The sequence below is a fragment of the Miscanthus floridulus genome, chromosome 11 (genome assembly GCF_019320115.1).
Source record: "Miscanthus floridulus cultivar M001 chromosome 11, ASM1932011v1, whole genome shotgun sequence".
NCBI classification, from domain to species: Eukaryota; Viridiplantae; Streptophyta; class Magnoliopsida; order Poales; family Poaceae; genus Miscanthus; species Miscanthus floridulus.
This window is the reverse complement of record NC_089590.1, coordinates 77,335,835-77,348,203: the sequence shown is the minus strand read 5'-3', so window position 1 is coordinate 77,348,203 and position 12,369 is coordinate 77,335,835.

Genomic DNA, 12,369 nt, shown 5'->3' with positions numbered 1-12,369 from the left:
TATATGGGTCTCAACAAGGCATGCCCAAAGGATCTGTTCCTTTTGCCGTGCATAGACTAAATAGTCGACTCTACCTCGGGGTGTGAAACCCTCTACTTCCTTGATGCGTACTTAGGCTACCATCAAGTCATGATGAAAGAGTCTGACCAGCTCATGACATCTTTCATCACCCCTTTCGGATCATTCTACTATGTCTCAATGTTGTTCGATCTAAAGAACGCTGGGGCTACATACCAGCGCTGTATGCTGAAATGCTTTAGGGACCTCATTGGGTGGACCGTGGAGGCCTACGTTGATGACATCGTGGTTAAGTCTAAATGGGCTGACCACCTCATTACCGATCTTGAGCAAACCTTTGCAAAACTCCAAGCGAATGGCATCAAACTCAATCCCAAGAAATGTGTTTTTGGGGTCCCGAGGGGCATGCTGCTCGTCTTCATCATCATCAAAGCGAACCTAGAGAAGATTTTAGCCATCACAAGGATGGGCCTAATTTAGAACATAAAGGGGGTTCATCGAATTAGTTGGTACCTCGCCGCCCTGAGCCGATTCATCTTATGCCTTGGCGAATGAGGTCTCCCCCTTTATCGACTCTTGAAGAAAGCCAACTGCTTTGAGTGGACATCCGAGGCCTAGGAGGCACTTGACATGGTCAAACTGCTTCTAACAAGGCCCCTGATCTTGGTTCCTCTGACCGATGGGGAATCCCTCCTACTATACATAGCGGCCACCACGCAAGTGGTCAGCATCGCGCTAGTAGTAAAGCGAGAGGAAGAGGGGCACACCCTCAAGGTACATCACCCTATGTACTTCATGAGCGAAGTACTATCTGACTCCAAGACCCGCTACTTCCAAATCTAGAAGCTCCTATACACCATCCTTGTCACCAAGAGAAAGCTACGCCACTACTTTGAATCACACACCATGACGGTTGTGACGTCGTTCCCCATTGGCGAGGTTGTCCAGAGCCAAGACGCCATGGGAAGAACTACAAAGTGGGCACTCAAGTTGATGGATCAAGGCATCATGTATGCCTCCCAAATGGCGATCAAGTCCCAAGTGTTGGCTGACTTCATCGCGGAATGGACCAAGGTCCAAACACCACCGACGATCATCGATCAAGAGTACTGGACGATGTACTTTGATGGGTGACTAATGAAGAAGGGCGCCAGCACGGGGCTAGTCTTCATATCACCCCTTGGGGTCCACATAAGGTACATGGTTCGTCTCCATTTCCCCTCATCAAATAATGTGGCCAAGTATGAAGCACTCATCAACGACCTACGCATCGCCATTGAGTTGGGCATCCGATGCCTTGACATCTAGGGCGACTCTCAGCTGGTCGTCAACCAAGTCATGAAGGAGTTGAGCTGCCATGATGCTAAGATGGTTGCGTATTGCCAAGAAGTCCAATGGCTAGAGGACAAGTTTGACGGCCTCAAACTCAATCACATCCCAAGGTGCCTCAACGAGGCAGCCGACGCGCTTGCAAAAGCAGTGTCCAGTCGAGAGCCAGTGCCAATGGGTGTCTTTACCAGTGACCAACACAAGCCCTCGATATGCAATGAAAGGTTGGAATGGGCTGACGACGGTCCATCCGATCTATCCTTAGGGGCTAACCAACCGATGGCTCTGTCCGGCCTAGAGGTCATGGAGCTTAAAGAGGATCTAGTGATAGAGCCTGACCCTTTGGATGACTAGAGAACACTCTACCTCATCTACCTCCTCCATGATATGCTACTGACAGACAAGATAGAAGCTTGATGGCTCGCACATCATGCCAAATCCTTCGTTCTTGTAGAAGGCGAACTCTACAAACGAAGCCACATTGGGATCCTGTAGCTCTATATCCCCACCGAATAGGGGAAGCTTTTGCTGAGTGATATCCATGGTGGGGTCTACGGTCACCATGATGTGCCTAGAACCTTGGTTGGAGACACATTCTGATAGGGCTTCTATTGGCCCACTGTAGTAGCCGACGCTGAGTAGATCGTACGCACCTAGGAAGGGTGCTAGTACTATGCTCGACAAACTCACCTCCTAGCCTAGGAACTCTAGATGATCCCTGTCATGTGGCCCTTCATGGTCTGGGGGCTTGATCTGGTTGGGCCTCTCAAGAAGGCGCCCAGGGGCTACACCCACTTACTTATCACAATAGACAAGTTCACAAAATGGATCGAAGCTCAGTCGATCTCCATGATCAAGTCTGAGCAAGCTGTGCTGTTCTTCCTTGACATCATCCATCACTTTGGAGTACCAAACTCCATCATCACGGACAATGGCACATAGTTCACTGGTAAGAAATTCCTTTGATTCTGTGATGAACAACACATTCAGGTTGATTGGGCCACCGTCGCGCACCCCTGAACGAACGGGCAGGTCAAGCGCGCAAACGGCATGCTCCTATAGGGCCTGAAGCCTAGGATCTTCAACCGGTTGAACAAGTTCGGTGCATGCTGGGCCACCGAGCTCCCTACAGTGCTCTGGAGCCTAAGGACAACTCCTAGCCGAGCCACCGGCTACACACCTTTCTTCATGGTCTATGGTTCTGAGGTCATCCTCCCAACCAACCTCGACTATGGAGCACCACGGATTAGAGCATACAACGAACAAGGAGCCAAGGCATCCCACAAAGATGCCATGGACCAGCTAGATGAAGTCCACGACATCGCCCTCCTCCATTCGGCCAAGTACCAGTAGGCGCTACGATGGTATCACAGCCGATGGGTGCGGGACCGAGCCTTCAACATCGGGGACCTGGTACTCTGCCTCATGTAGAGCAACAAGGACTACAACAAGCTCTTCCCACCCTAGGAGGGGCTATACATTGTCGTAGAAGTACTTCAGCCAGGCACATACAAGTTAAAAACCGTTGACGGCGAGGTCTTCACCAACACCTAGAACATTGAGCAGCTATGTCATTTTACCCTTACATAAATGCATACCTTCTCTTATCAGTTTTTGTCATAAAAAATCTCCAATCTTTAGTGACATCTGACCCCTGCAAAGTGTGAGGGGTCAGACCTCACTCGGGGGCTGATATAAGTATGTTTATCTTGCAAACACTCTCTGTGTTATCTTTGCAAAACATTCTCCGTATTTTCCCTCTTTTCTCATGGTAAGTCCTAAGGGCTAGGATTTCGAGAACAAAATATGAGTATAACTAGTAGGATTGCGGAAAACCCATGCCCCAGCGGCTATGTCCTCCTTGCTCACCAGCGTGATCAGAATTGGCTCGCCCGTACTCCGAGTTTTTTATGACCTTAACTATGGGAAGGGTCGAAAGGCACTAAACTTCTTTTTACAAAAAGAGGGAGAAAAGCTGAAAAGCTATTTGCCGTAACGAAATTTGCAAACTTGTTCATTTTTCGCACAAATTCATCACTTACAAAGTCATTTCATCACAAAAAGGACTAATGCATTCATAAATACAAAAGACTGTTCACATGGGGGCACCCCCACAATTTATTCGATTACATTTTCTGATCAGTTCTACTATATGCACTACTATGGTCGCCGCGCCATGCTCTCCATCGGTGATGTCCTACCACTCTGTGGGATCCTCAAGGGCACCATCGTCTACAACGTCGAGCACCACATCGCTAATGGTGGTACCTTCACTAGGGTGTCCAGGGACTACGCCATCATGATCAGCCACAACAATGACAACGGCACGTAGACGGGGGGCACTCCCCACCGAGAAAGGCCGCCATGGCTGATGGATGTCTTTGACATCTCATCAAGCTTCATGAACTGGCCAATCTGAGTAGCTGTAAGGGAGCCACCCCCTATCAATGCAGTCCTGGGTGGCTTCCCCACCAACAAGACTCACCAGGAGAAGATCCACCAGAAGAAGTCCCTATATGGCTCCATTTCGACGAAGGCCTCATGGACGATGACAAAGCCAACGACGCTCAGCACCCTCTAGTGCGCCTCCTCCTTCGGCAGCAGTGACCCCTTCTTGGCAAAGGCAGCCAGCACTGTCTCATCTATGTTAGATGACCCCTAGCTCAACATTGCACTCTAGATTCATGAACGGATCTATGAGTTCTCCTCTCCCTTGCATTACCCTCTCTCACTTAGAAACCACCACGACATACGAACGCACTCGGTGAAAAGGAAGAAGGAGGAGAAGCGACAACTCAAGAATAGGCAGAGGAATGGGATGAGAACTCCTCCCCCCTATTTAAGGAAGAGGCACAGCAGCTAAGGAAAGGCGAAAGGTTGGGACAAAAAACTCTCTCCCTTCCCCTATTCAATGCAGATGGGAAATCGATGCTGACGGGAATCCAAGGGGACGCGCTTGGACCGATGGGACACGCTCTAATCAATGAGACATCGCTTGGTCAAATAGGACGTTGCCTAGGCATGGCCCACAACTACCACACGCTGGGTGTGAGAATCAGGGCGCACCCGCATGTAGCCGACTCTCCACTTCCCTAGGCAGGACCATGGAGTGACCCAACGACAGAACCGCTGTTAAGGGGGGCCCAACAGGCCTCCTAGGTCAATCAGACGGACCAGGTAAAATGCTGAATGAATGGCCATCGAAAGATAAGCACCTCTGCTTACTTACTTTGCGCGTTAATTTCATTACCGAGATTCCGACCCCAGCAACAGCAAGGGCATGAACATCGCTCGGGGGCTACCGAGAGTGTCTACTAGTTTAGAAATCCTATTTGCCCGACCCCTCCTTATGTTTAAAACCAGAGACACAGTGTGCAGGTATAAAACTTTGAGTAAAACTAGATGAACCGCTAGACCCTATGCTCCGATGGCTACGGTGTTTTTGTTCGCCAGCATAATCGAATTCATAGTTCCCTGTACCCCAAGCTTTAGCATCCGCCTTCTTGAGAAGGGTTCAGAAGGGGTCCGCCTGTGGAATCTCCTTCAAGGAGAAGCTGTTAGGTCGCCTAAAGTCAATCGAACGGCTCAGATCATCGTTGAGAGACAGAAACAAAAAATTGCGATGCTCATGCAGGTCACGCCGGCCCTGTCGCAAACGTCGGACCCGAACCCCGCATGGACATGTCCGGTAAGAGCTTCTCGTCGCTCATGCCACCAAGGTAACATTATCGACCCCCGCTTTCATTTCAATTAAATCATACAATAATCCCATACATCCAAAATGTTGTATATGCAAACGCTGCATCTCAACGCTTCATGTCGCATCACAAAGCAGCAGTCGCCTCATTCGATATGAGCGGCAATTGACCGAGGTTTGAAGGCCGGCCCACGAAGGGCTCGAGGCTGCCTCATGTCAAAGAGAGCCAGGGGAGAAAAACCGAAATGAGCCCCAGCGGCCTTGCTCGACCTCGCTTAGAAGTGGACAGGGACATCTTGACCTTTCTCATTTGATTCTAGCCTCGAGCCAAACCCATAGAATCTCCATCGAGGAGAGGCCAATAGGCCACCTGAGCCTATCGAATAGCTTGGGCATCTGCCGAGAGACGGGTTAAGAAGTAGTGGAATGCCACATGAGGGCTCTACCGACCCCGTCAGCGAATGATGGACCCGGATTCCACACAAACATACCTATTAGTGAGCTCATTGAGCGTGACACTCGAGCCGTCGAGGCAAGTGTCGTCAGCTCAACCCCTTCGGTTGTAGAAATTGAGGATGGGGTGACGCGTGAAACATGGCCGATCCCTATCAGACCCTAATGGGCTCAGGGGCTCGAGCCACTCGATCTGAGATCAAGAGATTGAGGTTCAAAGGCTAGCCCACAATGGGCCTGAGGCCACCTCATGTCAAACAAGAGCCAGGGAAGAAAACACAGATGGGCCTCAGCGGCCATTGCCCAACCTGCATTGAGGCAGATAGGGTCATCTCAACCTTCTAGTTCAATCTAGTCTCTAGCTGAGCCCATAGAATCCCCATTGAGGGGGAATATGTTGGAAGGTAGGTCAAGGAGCAACAGAACACCATCCAGGGGCTTTGCCGACCCTATCGCAAAGCAACCGGATCGGATTCCATTCGAACATCCCTATTAGTGAGCTCATCAAGCATGTCACTCGAGTCGTCGAGGCAAGTGAGGTCACCTCAACCCCTCTAGTTGTGGAAACCGTGGACGGGGCGACAGTCACAAAACAAGCTGATCCTTGACCGAATCCCCGCCATGCATGGGGGCTTGGAGAAGGCTGGGCCAGCAATGAGACCAAACACATGGTCGTGGAATGATCGTTAAGATCCTAAATAAGGGGTTTGTGCGAATACAAGAGTAAGTCTGCTACCCTCGCTTTGGTCTCCAGTAACATCCAGCCCCAGTGACTACAAGGGGTCAGATCTTACTTGGGGGCTGATAAAGGTATAAATACCTCCTTTTTCAAAATAGTCATTGCATTAGATCTCTTCCTCATGTTAAGGTTGATAGCAAGGTTTGTGGGAAAAGATAAACAAGCATGCCTGGTAAGACTGCAAAAAAACCCATGCCCCGATAGCCATGGTAACTTTGCTCACCAGCACAATCAAAATTTCCCCTTATACACCTCGGGCCCTATAGTCTTAACGAACAGAAGGATCGGATCACATAAACCTTTTTTCTCGAATGCAAAAGGGAAGAAAGTAAGCTCAAATGAACGAAACAAAATTGTAAAACGAAATCACAAATATATTTTTGGACACAAAAGTACCAACTCTTGTCCACATATTACAGATAAGTGTTTATCTAACTTATTCAACTAACTACTTCCTCAGAGGGAGAACTATGTCTTTCAGCCTGTCCACCAGGTTTCACACAATAGGAGTCACCACCTTCTCAATCTCATCCAGCTCAGAGTTTTTGTAGCCAGGCGTGAAGTCGAGGCTCATTGCCTCCAAGTTAATTTCTTGATCATAATGAGAGCAGGCAACAACAAAGGCTTGGGTGATCCTAGTGTTAAAGGCGTTCTCCTCAAGCTTGCGCACCCGCGTCATGATATCCACGGCATGGGCCGCAAGTGAGCCAGTTTCCTCTAGCTGCGCCACCCCCAGGTCATCGAAGACCACCCCAATGGTAGCTCATCACTCTCAGCCTAAAGACTCCCCCACACCTCAGCAAGCTCCATGCCTAGCCCAGCAGAGATGCTCTCAACCTCTAGCCTTTAGGCCACTATGGCTCCAAGATCTGCTCGGAGGGAGCTGACCCCCTAACGAGCCTTGTCGCGCTCTCAGACCACAGAGGGCGCCATAAGCGCGGGCAGCAGCTCCGTCCGCTCTGACGTAGGTAGCAAAGTCAACTCCGACGTCGTTTACTTAGCGACCCCAAGGGTGCTCCATTAGCCCTGGCGTCTGCTTGACCCACCGAGGGCATGGGCAACACTACAGGCGGTGCCTAACCGACCGACGAGGCCACAACATTGGCTTCGCTCCTGCTCGAAACAGGAGCAACATTGGGTGATGGCGCTCGTCTCGCCTGAAGAGCAACGCTCTTCTTGGGCACCAACGCTAAAGAATGGCCCTATCTCAAGACTCTACAAGAGTTAAAAGGCATATGTCACACAGAAAAATAGAAAAATAGGAAAAACAGAGGAATCAATAACTTACGCTAGCACTGTTGGGCGGTAGAAATGTTTTGGGGATGAACCCCTAGATTCCTGCTCCAACTCATCTGGGCAGGACCGTTTCGAGCCTGCCCCCTGCTCCCGGGCAGAGGGGCTCATCTCCCTTACCTCCAAGGGCACAGCGGTGGAGCCACCCCTCTCTATTAGTGCCTCGGGCGCGTTGGTAGATCTGCCCACCCCTACCAGCTCATGGGGCGTGGTAGTGGAGCCGCCCTCCTCCACCGGCACCCTAGGCACGGCGGCAGATCGACCTGCTCCCACTAGTCCTAAGGATGGGCCAATGGTTTGGCTTGTCTCCACTGGCCGCACAGACACACTTCCCCCCGCATAGAACTGGAAGGGTCCCTGCGTGGACAAGGGGGTACCTATCAGTGTATCCTCACCCTATAGGATGCCCCACTCAATGTCGGCAACTACCTCATCAAACTCCTCCTCATCCTCATCGTTGTCACTGTCTGTCTCCTCTCCTCGCTCCCATGCTTGTTGCTTCTATAGCATCTTTCTCCTCTTGAGCTCCTTCATCTTCCTATCCCACTCGACCATGGTGCGATTCACCATCGCCACAAGCTAGTCCTTCGGCAGCAGAGCCAGGCTATCCCCAAAGACGAGTCTTTTTGGTTGGTCCTGCTATCCCGAGGTCAGCATCAAGGGGCCAGGAATTCAAGTAAAAAGGAGGCATGGGGAAAGAGAACTTACGAAATCAATGAACCTTGGTTTCGTCCGCATTAGGGGATGCCCGACACCGAATACATGAAATCAAGGACAACACCGGCATTGTCCTTCAAAGGCTCCATCACCTCCTTGATGCATTGTACCACTTCGGTGGGTGGGAGCACTTCGTTGACAAGTGTTGTCCCTTCGAGCGATGCCCCGAGCACCATCAGGTATAGGGGAAGCGCATGGCTCATCAGCGGCGCCACCCTCCGTGTACGGTAGGCACCGATGATCCCTGATCCCTTCATGCCCCTTTCCTTTAGAATTTGGAGGGCGACGAGATGGTCCTTGATCTTCTTCTTGTCTTTACCTAGGACACCCCACTTTGATGACCCCAGGACCTCTTCGATGATGCGCTCGGAGAACGCTGGCAAGCAGGCGGCAACGTCGTCCTTGACGTAAAACCAATGTGAATGCCACCTCTTGTTGGAGGTCGATAGACGCATCGACGGGTATTCGTTCACCCGGTTGTTGCGGAGATGAATGCCGGCGCATCCCACCAGCATGCTCAAATCTTGCTTCCCGACCCCCTTCTTCAAAAGGTTGATGGTGAAGAGATACCGCTACAGGACAAAGTGGGACTAATCCCTAGGAACCCCTCACGCAGAGCGATGAACACTGCAATGTGCTGGACCCCATTAGAAGTAAGGTGCAGCAACTCGACCTTGTAGTAATCCAACTGCCCTCGAAGGAACTTGTGGGCAGGTATGGTGAATCCCTGCTCGTGGAAGTGAGCGAAGGACACGACATACCCTTCGAGCGGTGATGGCTCGTCTTCATTACTAGGTAGCCGCCACTCCTCGACGGCGGTCAACGGGTAAAGAAGGCCATGGTGAATGAGGCCCTCCAGGCGCTGAGGGGTGATGTTGGATCTACACCACGTCTCCATTGAATGATAGGGAGGGGGGTAGATGCGAGCTTGATGGTGGCTGCGATGCGGATGCGAGCTTGATGGTAGCTACGATGCGGGTGTAGGAGGCTCAGGCGATTTGTGACAGAGGATGTAGATGTAAAGGCAAGGAGGCAAAGTATGGAACCCTAGGGGCGAACACCTTGGTTTTAGGGGCAATAGATGTGAGAAGAGCAACTACCCGCCTAGGTCTCTGAGCCTACCATGATACACCATGATGTCACATCGCGGGATATGCGCCCGTGATCCCTATCCTTTACTACCAAAATCGCGCCGGATGTTTCGCCTTCCCGAGCAGACGAGGACACTTTTCCCACAGAGGGGATACGAGTCAAAAAGCTTTTCTCTAGCCCGCCTGGGCCCAGGAGTTCAAGGGTTGGCCCAACAGTTTCAACAGCCATCCCAATGAGGGATGGGCCCATAAGCGGCCAGAACTCAGGGGCACAAACCTCAAGGGAGCCTCGATCCATAATCGAGTCCCAACTGGGCTAACCCTGGATGAATCCCCTTGAACGGGACACCAGGGTTTCCTTTAAACTATCCAGTTGACAAAAACCAAATCTCACTGCCATACCCACGAAGGATCCGAAATTACCCCTAGGCGATTCTATCCGAATCACCTGGAGGCTCGGGGGCTACACCCGACGGGTGCACTCACGCGCACCCTCTGGCGAATCGAAATACCCCTAGGTGATTCTACCTAAATCACCCGAGGGCTCAGGGGCTACTCCTGACGAGTGCGCTCGCATGCACCCTCTAGTGAATCAAAATACCCCCAGGCGATTCTGCTCAAATCACCTAGGGGCTCAAGGGCTACACCCAATGGGTGCGCTCGTGCGCACCCTCTAGCGAATCGAAATACCCCCCCAGGCGATTCTACCCAAATCACCTGGGGGCTCAGGGGCTACACCGGTCAGGTGCGCTCGCATGCACCCTCTAGCAAGTCAAATCACCCCCTAGGTGATTCAATCCAAATCACCCAGGGGCTCAGGGGCTACTGTTGGGGACCTAATACTGAGGTACCCAATAAGGTGGAACTAATAACCATCAAACGTTGATGCTCCCAAATAGGCAAGAACACAGCTACACTTCTTGCCTAGAGGACTAAAGATTGGCTTTGCCTCCTCAATGTCTGAGGGCTGGCTCCGCCTTGTCCGATGGCTGAGGGCTGGCTCTGCCTCGTCCAATAGCTGAGGGCTGCCTCCGCCTTGCTTGATGGTTGAGGGTAGGCTCCGCCTCGCCCGATGGCTAAGGGCTAGCTCTGCCTCACCCAATGGCTAAGGGCAGGCTCCACCTCGCTCGATATATGAGGGCAGGCTCTGCTCACCCGATGACTGCACCTGGATTATTCATAATGACAAGCACAGGGCACGACAGGACATTCGAGTCAACCATAGTACCGAGGACTATGCCCTACACGCCTGTAGGAAGGTACCATTAGGATACGATGGGATTTGCGCATTAAGCCCTTTCTGACCTGACAGAGCCCGAATAGTGTTGTAGGTGCTGACTTTTGTTTTATAGTGTTGTGGGTGCCGCCGTCAGCCCTTAGATGTGGATCCTAAGACAAGCATATGACAACCACTATAATCCAAGAGAGAACTTACATCATCAACAGTAACAGGCATATAGTCACTTCCCTATCTACTCCCCATAGAGTCATGGCTCAGCACCCTGACACACCACACCGTCCGCTGGGGGAGGATGGGATGTGACCACTCGCTAAAATGAAGCCAGAGCCTAGGCCTATCAGGATCAGCGAAAATGCTATCCCTAGCGTGGTCTGCCATGTTAGTGGGGCAGGCTCAAGGGAAAAGGAAGACCTAGCACCTTTGAAGGACCTTCTCTGCCTTTGGTTTTTTTCTCTTTCTCCCATCTGTAACCCTTGCTGCCCCCTTGGTCTATAAAAGGGAGGGCAGGACACCCCACTAAGGGGATGGATTGATTCCACACACAACACATAGCCAAGCAACAACCAAGCTCTTGGCATCCTTTTGACCTTTCCATCAGAGACTTAGGACCTATCCCTCTCTCGACCATTTGTACCTCCTCCTACAAACCTTTTTTCGGTACTAATAACAAGAGCAGCAGCAAACTAGACATAGGGATATTTTGCTTGAACCAGCATAAACCTTGTGTCCTTTAGTACACCATCCGAGCCTAACATGTAATAAATATAAATTCACTAGTTGATGTTTGTTTGAAACACCGACAAGTGTGCTGCCAAACATATTGACACTAAGTTATATGTTGTAAAGGAGAAAATCTAGAATCATTTTGAAAGCATTGAGCACATAAGTACCGAGTAAATACTTGTGGATCTACTTACCAAAGGCTAACCACCCAGTGCGTTTAGAGAACACACAGTCAACATGGGTTTATGAGAAAGCCTATGATTTCTAGATACCAAGGGCCTAGTTGAGTATCTGTTTCAAAACAGAGAGGTGCATTGTAGGTGTTAAATCTAATGGCAACTGACAATGATAATGAGGCATGCTCTATGCACTGATCTGTGATAGAATGGGAAAAAGAAAAAGGAAGTTAACTTTAAGTCATAAGGTAAGATCAAGGGGAGAATGTTAGGTTGATCTCTATCAATTGGCCCACCAATTAGGCCCTAGATCCATGCCCTGGTCAGGGGTGCTCAGCCTTTCTACTGGCTGATGGGCCTCCATCATGTAGCGTCATAAAAGGATGGTGGGGGCTTAGGCACAAGACATGAGGTTCACTATAGCCACCAATGCCCCACCATAGTTCCTAACCCTAGACCGATCGAGAGGGGTGCTGTAAATGACAGGAAGCTCCATCGCCTTTACCGCCGCCACAGCACCACGCATGTGCTGCTGCTACCTTCGACGACCTGGCGGGCGTGTTGATGGCTACCTCTACTGCCTTCGTGGCCACCATGTTGGCGGTGCCATGGCTGCAATCGTGCTTGGCGACCCAAGTCTTCTATCTATGCTAAGTATTACCTAGTGATCTACGCCTAGAAGTACTTTTAGATCCATCAATAATAGTACATCCGTGTTCTGGAAACACTACAAATGATGTTCTATTTTTTGTCTCACTATTAGTCCCTTCACAAGCGAAACATTTTGTTGTTCCATTTTCAGTCCCACTATTATTCCCTTTATACGAGGGAAACTTTTGTTTTGCAATCTAAGGGACATAGAGGCCGTTTTGACCATTCCATCGGTGAGTGTA